The 6600-nt window shown below is 29.6% G+C and overlaps 1 protein-coding gene across 2 annotated transcripts in view; it reads left to right on the top strand.

Moving 5' to 3' along the window:
• LOC117179115 overlaps positions 1–6600 on the top strand; it is a 239888-nt gene that overhangs the window by 125854 nt on the left and 107434 nt on the right. The window contains exon 3 of one of the 2 annotated variants that reach the window (XM_033370787.1): positions 3524–3567. The exons of the other annotated variant lie outside the window; for it this stretch is intronic. The gene's annotated coding sequence lies outside the window, so the exon portion shown is untranslated. The remainder of the gene's footprint in view (positions 1–3523; positions 3568–6600) is intronic. 2 annotated transcript variants of the gene reach the window in all.

Genomic DNA, 6600 nt, shown 5'->3' with positions numbered 1-6600 from the left:
CAAGCTATCTAAGGATGGTACTATAGAACGCCACCTCAAGGTAGGCCTAGTGGCGCCATCTCTTGGCCAGGCCGGAAACTTATCAATCCACCCTCGTATATTGAACAATTTGAAGCTATAATAAAAACTTTCACAAAAATATGTCAATATAGAAAATATTCAAAATACTGCCAATAAAAGCAGTTTCAATTATAAGCGGTTGAAATTTTTTTAACTAATCGAAATTTAAAGTATTAGTAATGGTAATTATATTTTAAGGCACTCAAAACTTAAAATTTTTTATTATGGACATTCAACAGGTATGAAAAACTCGCAAAAGATAAAATTTATGAATTTTCCTTATATATATTCCTATGCCAGAATTCAGTTCAAATTATACTTCTTCTTTATGCTGTTTTTCAAATAAAATAAGACGACATGTATTTCACTGTTTTGAAAACAAATTTTATGACGTGATGAATATTTGAAATTTTAGGGTTGATTTCCAAAAAAATATGTATTTTTTCTTTGAACCCTTACATATTATAACTTTTGATCTAATTAAGATATTTAATTTATTTTTTATTTTAGTAAGATTAATTTGTTCTCTTTAAAAATGAGCTATTGAAAATAACTAGTATTTTTTTAAATAATAAAAGTCAATTTTCTGAAAAATACCACCTTTTCTGCTAAATTTTTTTGCTTAATTGGTACTTGAACAGAAAAATATAATTTTTTCATTTTGCTTACAAAAAGCTATAAATTTGACAAAATACAAAGAACAAAGTTTGCTGATTTCAAAAAGTTCCAAAAAAATACCCTTGACTGCTTTGTGAAATCTTGCATCGTTCACGAGAAAAATTAAACAAATCAATTATGCGGAAAAAATTCGCTTGTATCCTAAAATAGTTTGGCCTACAAAAACTGACAGGATTTCTTCTTTACATTGACAAAAAATTTTAAAAAGCGGGGTAAATAAAGAAATTAGGGTTTTCTATCAAATTCGACTTTATATTCACTGCTGAAATTAAAAAACATTGAATGGACATTTCATGGAAAAACATATTTTTTATTCATTTTTTACATTTTTTTCTTAAAAACTTGAATTCATTTATTTTGTAGGAGGCATTTTTTACAATTTTTTGAAATGAGCAAACTTTTTCCTTAGAATTTTGTCAAATCTGACATTGTTTCTAACGAAAATGCGAAAATTATTCGATTTTTAATTAAATATTTAGACATGCTTGAAACATTGTATTTTTCGAAAAAGAAAAGAATGTTATATCGAACCGATTTGATTTTCTTAGTATATTACAATTTTTTTAATTAAAATTAAAATTAACTTAAAAATTTGAATAAATATTTTAAATTACATTTTTTTCTTTTTCGAAAAATCGTATTCTTCCAAATGTGTCTACATTTGTATTGAAAATTTGAATAAACAACTATGTACATATAATTTGATATTAAACTTCTTGTTGTTGAAATATTACCTATATAACCTATTTTTTGGAGTATATTTTTGGGTTACAAATTCAAGTGTTTTGTAGAAAACTTATTTTTTCGGTTTAAAAATTTAACAATTCGGTAGAAAATTCAACTATTTTCTTTAAAATGATCTTTTTATTGACAATTAAACTGTATTAAGAAAATTTGTTCTTTTTGTCTTGCAAACTCAACTACAACAAGCTCTCGCTTTCAGTCAAGTGTCGGGGGTTGCCTTCGAATAACCTTAGACTGATTTCGGGGGGATCAAGACGTAAACAGTGAGGGTTGCCTGACTCGTTTTCTATTGAAATATATATATATATATAATGTCGCAAACACTCTCGTCCTGCTCCTCCGAGAAACTGTGAGAGCCAGCGATCATATTGGTATGTAAAGTATCGATACATATGTATTTAAATATTATTTTGAAATAATATGAGTGGCACGTGTTATAAAACCTTCGCAACACCTTCTTTTGTGACCCATTGTGACGTTCGGGCAGACCCCTTTCCCCTAATTATAGTGTAGTAGTATGTGCTTCCTTCCTAAATTGTAACCAAAAAAGAATTTGTTCATGGAAAAGAGAATATGATAAAGCCATCATGAGATATAGCACCCTTTAGCAAAAAATGCACTCAACTCGTATTGTGGTTCCACATTTCATACGTGGAAATTATCTCCACTTTATATACTGCCACTCGAATGTCCATTACCGGGAAACGAGAGCATTTATGTATTGGGAATCTATCGCTCGGAAATTCAAATGAAATTCATTACACGATACAAACTGAAATGTTTTGGAAGTTTCAGGACTTCCGATACATAAAATCGCTCATTGTGCAAAAATAAATCATTTTAGTCGTGCCTAACTCGAATTATGCACCTAATACTTGTAGTTTAAACCCGTTTTGTAGGCGTACTTTGAATTGTTTTTTCGTATTTGCAAAAATGTTATCTTTTTTCTCGTAGCCTACGTCTTCTTTCTATCAACTTGTCTTGAATTTTGGAAAATATTTCTTCTTAAATTAATAATAAAATTGATAAGGACCAATGCCCAAATCACGTAAACTGTCAGCACAATCTATCGCTTCCTTTATTACCTCGTATATTACATGTAACAAATGTATGCTACTTTATTGACTATTTTAACAGTATTACTTGTAAATTCACCTGAAAATAAAAACAAATGAATAAACAATTAAATGGTCATCCACAAATTATGTAAGGTGTTTTTCTATAATTTAAAAAATGTATTGAAAATTAACTTTAAGGTTTGTTTAAACTGTTATTCTTGAGTTTATAAATGATTAAAAATTTTTTTATTCAACGCAGGTTTTACAGCATTTTCCCGCTTTTTTGTATTTTTTAATAATTTGTTTCTTTTTCGTTTGAAAATTCATTTATTAACTGCAAACTTAACTACTCGATTTTTGGTTTAAAATGTACCTTTTCTAGTTGTAAATTTAACTATTTGGTTAAAAATTAATGTATTTTGTTCAAAATTCGTCTTTTGTAGTAGAAAATCAATTTTTTTTACATGAAACTTTTTGGTAGAAAAATACTCTATTTTAAGTGATAGTTTAATAATTTGATTAAAAATTCATCTTTTTCGGTTGAATTCAACTCCTTGGCTGACGGTTGAATTGCTTTCTTTAACATTATTTTTTTGGTTAAATAAATAAATAATTTAGTTGAAAATTCTTCCCTTTGGCTGAAAATTTGGTTAGAAATGTATCTTTTTTAGTAAAAAATAAATCTTCTTTTGGTTGCAAATATTAACTAGTATATTTGTTGTTGAAAATTAATATTTTTTAGTTTTTAACGTTATAGTTGTCTTACGTTATGTTTGGTTGGCCCCTAAAATAAATTCATGAAAAAATATAGTTGGCAAGAATTACGTAATATAGGCGGAGGGGACGGGGGTTAAATTACGAAACCTAAAAAAAAGGTGTATATGTTTAAAAAAACTGAAATAAAATTGTGCGTAATTTATACACGGCCCCTAACAGATTTATACATTCATGTGAGTGATAAAATTAAAATAACATTGTTTCAGATTAGCCAGTTCAGTGAATTACGTCCACTACTAAATAGCAAAAGGTAAGCTTGCTTTAATACCAGCTTATTTTAATACCTTTTGAAATAAAGCACTTCTGCCAATTTCTCTCATATATAGAACCGACTTAGTGAAATCGCGTAAAGGCATTTTATCTCCATTTCCATACATGTTGTATAATTATATATTATTAACAATTCAAGTATACTTAATTCTTTATTATTCATATAAACTAGAGTATTTCAAGTTCGAATAAGTGAGGTACGTTGATTTAAATCGAAAGGGGCATATGATGCCATTTAATTGAAATTCTCATCAATTGAACTAACCATTTATGAAAATACAGAGCGCATTGGTGCGTGAGAACGAAGCAGTAGATAGAAGCCAGTTTGGTCAGCCGATCAGTAGAAGCAATGTGTACACTATTCGATCGAGTAAACATGTTGGATAAAATCAACTATAGTTGTTCGTATACCAGAATATTAATAGTGCAGACTGAATTCTATTTACTTGTTGATTCAGAACTTCATTTATTTATATTTTTAGTTTATAGAGTCTTGTTAATTGTATTTACACTAATACTAATTGTAATATTAATTATTACTAATAATATTAAAAAAAAATATTTGCAGTTAACCCTTACTTGAAACACTTCGGCTTTGTGACATACTTGACACATTTGGGTTCTTTGTACCCCAGCCACAAAAATTATTATAAAAAATAAGTTGTTGAATATTTTAAGTTGTCAATTTTTTTATAGGTTCTTAAGAGTATGCTTTTTGAAATTATATAGATGATATGGCCAAAAAGTAAAATTAACAAAGGTAAAAAAATTGAATTGTCCGAAAAAATCAAAAAAATGACAAGTTTTACAAAAAAAAACATAACTTTTTTCTTTATTTTTTTTTTTAAATGGCTAAAAGTTCAGCTAATTTCGCTCAAGATTTAGTTCTACAAGAAAAGATTGATTATGAAACCAATTCATCTTTCAACTGTCGGTACAGTCGTCGCAAAGTACATAACTGTGCTTATTGCAAATGGGACGGTGACAGGCTGAGCAACTTTTTCGGCTTTTTCGATCTTCCTTTCTCATTGCAGAAGTGAGATTCATGCGTACTAAAGCTCTTTCAGCCCCAATATGTTTTTTTCTTATTTCCTGGGATGGCAAGTCTAACATTCCTCCGGAGCGTACCCACCGCATACCTCTGTTCCAAGTACAATCTTACGAGATGGATATATAAATTTTCCAGGCAGTCGATCGCCATGACCTTGGCATTGTTTCCGTCATTTTTCAGTTTACATTTGAGCAAAATTCTCGCTTTGACAATTGCCTGATCCAACATACCGCAAAAATACATTGCAGGCCACGTGCAGGTCTTCCCAGCCACAAGTACAGGAATGACAAAACTTGTCGAAATTGTCCGTTCCTCCTTTTGTTATGTTATAATGCCTAACCTAAGGGTTAAGTCCTGCGTATGGCAAACCTTTGTATTTGGCCGTGTTCTCGGCGCAACTATGAAGTCGGCTGGAATTTCGCGTTTATTTTTCTTTAGAGTTTCAGTTACCCTTATGTTGAATTGATCAGGGAGCATTCGTTGCCGGAGAGATATCGAAGTATACCAACTGTCACAAGTGTTGCTAGTGTTGTAAATCGGCTCAGTTACCAATCGGAAGTAATATTCTGGCAGAAAATAATACATCTGAATAAAAAACTGTTATATACCGTAAAAAAATTACACATTGTATAACATAATATACTTAGTTTTTTATTCACTCCGATGTCAATATATGGAAGAAACAAAATTCACTTCGATTTCACCAACTCAACCTTACTTGACACACTGGGGTACAGGTGATCCCACTCGACTTCGGACGGCTATCGCAGAGAGACTGATCACCCCAGCGTGATGGTATGGGCTGGAGGGGGCAGAATAACTTTCCATCTACTAACAGATGACGTCACAGGTCCATTTTCTTCAGGTTTAGATACTCAAAATTAAGGAAATGTGAGCCTGGGGTTGTTTGTACCCCAGTGTGCCTAGTAAGGGTTAAAATATTCCATTTGCATTTAATACTTTCAGTTCACAGCATGAAGCTGGTTCTCATAAATGCTTCTTTATGCCTATTTTTTATGTTGGTTAATTTTTGGCCAGGAGGGCAGTTTTAAAATTCTTGGTCCAACTAACTCGGCTCGTAGCAACGCTGTATCCCCTTTCATGTTTACTAGGCTCGCTAAATTCACGCGCTAAGGTCATTGTGCAATCCGCACGCTCAATTGATAATATATATAAAATTCTTTAAGATAAATTTTAAATCTTAATAATTGTACAACAAAATGAAATTGATAATTGGTAACCAATACTTCTGAAATAAAGAAAAATGCTTTAACCTTTTTGAGTTTTCACGTTAGTTTCAGTAGTTTGAGGACAAATAATGAAACTTCTCAACTCTATTGCAATTACAATTTTTTTAATTTTAAGCATTAGTGAAGTCTTTATCCCTTTTAGTTTATTACATAAAAAAGTCAGGCTCATTTCAAATATTTGTGAAATTTGTATGGCTTACTTATTTTTAAACATTTCAAACCTGGAAATTAAACAGCTTTTTATCTTATACTTTATTAACTTTTAGTTTAGAATTTCGAACTTTAAATTATTCATATGTAATTATTAACAAATTGTAGAATATAAAATTGAAAGCCTGCTTTTATTCTTAAATAAAGATTTAAAATTAGATCAATTTAATTGAATGTAAAAATTATATACTTTTAAAGGAACAGAGGCTGAAAATTAATAATTTTTACAACTAAGAATTAAAAATTGAAAAATTTCAAAAAAGTATTATTAACTGAATATTTGTAGAGTAACTTTCCAAATTTCTAAGTGACTTTTTGCTACTTGGTTGAAAGTTGAAATAATTGGTTGAAAAATCAATTTTTTGGTTCAAGATTCATAATTTTGGTTGGAAATTCATCTTCGGTTGAAACATAGTTTTTTATTTTTGTTAAAAATTCATTTTTATCTGGAAATTAAACTATTCTAGCTTTTTAGTTTAAAATTAATATTTTTCGGTTTAAC

Source organism: Belonocnema kinseyi, chromosome 8, assembly GCF_010883055.1.
Source record: "Belonocnema kinseyi isolate 2016_QV_RU_SX_M_011 chromosome 8, B_treatae_v1, whole genome shotgun sequence".
Classification (NCBI taxonomy): Eukaryota; Metazoa; Arthropoda; class Insecta; order Hymenoptera; family Cynipidae; genus Belonocnema; species Belonocnema kinseyi.
The sequence above is the reverse complement of the archived record's forward strand: the minus strand, read 5'-3'. Positions and strand labels throughout refer to the sequence as shown.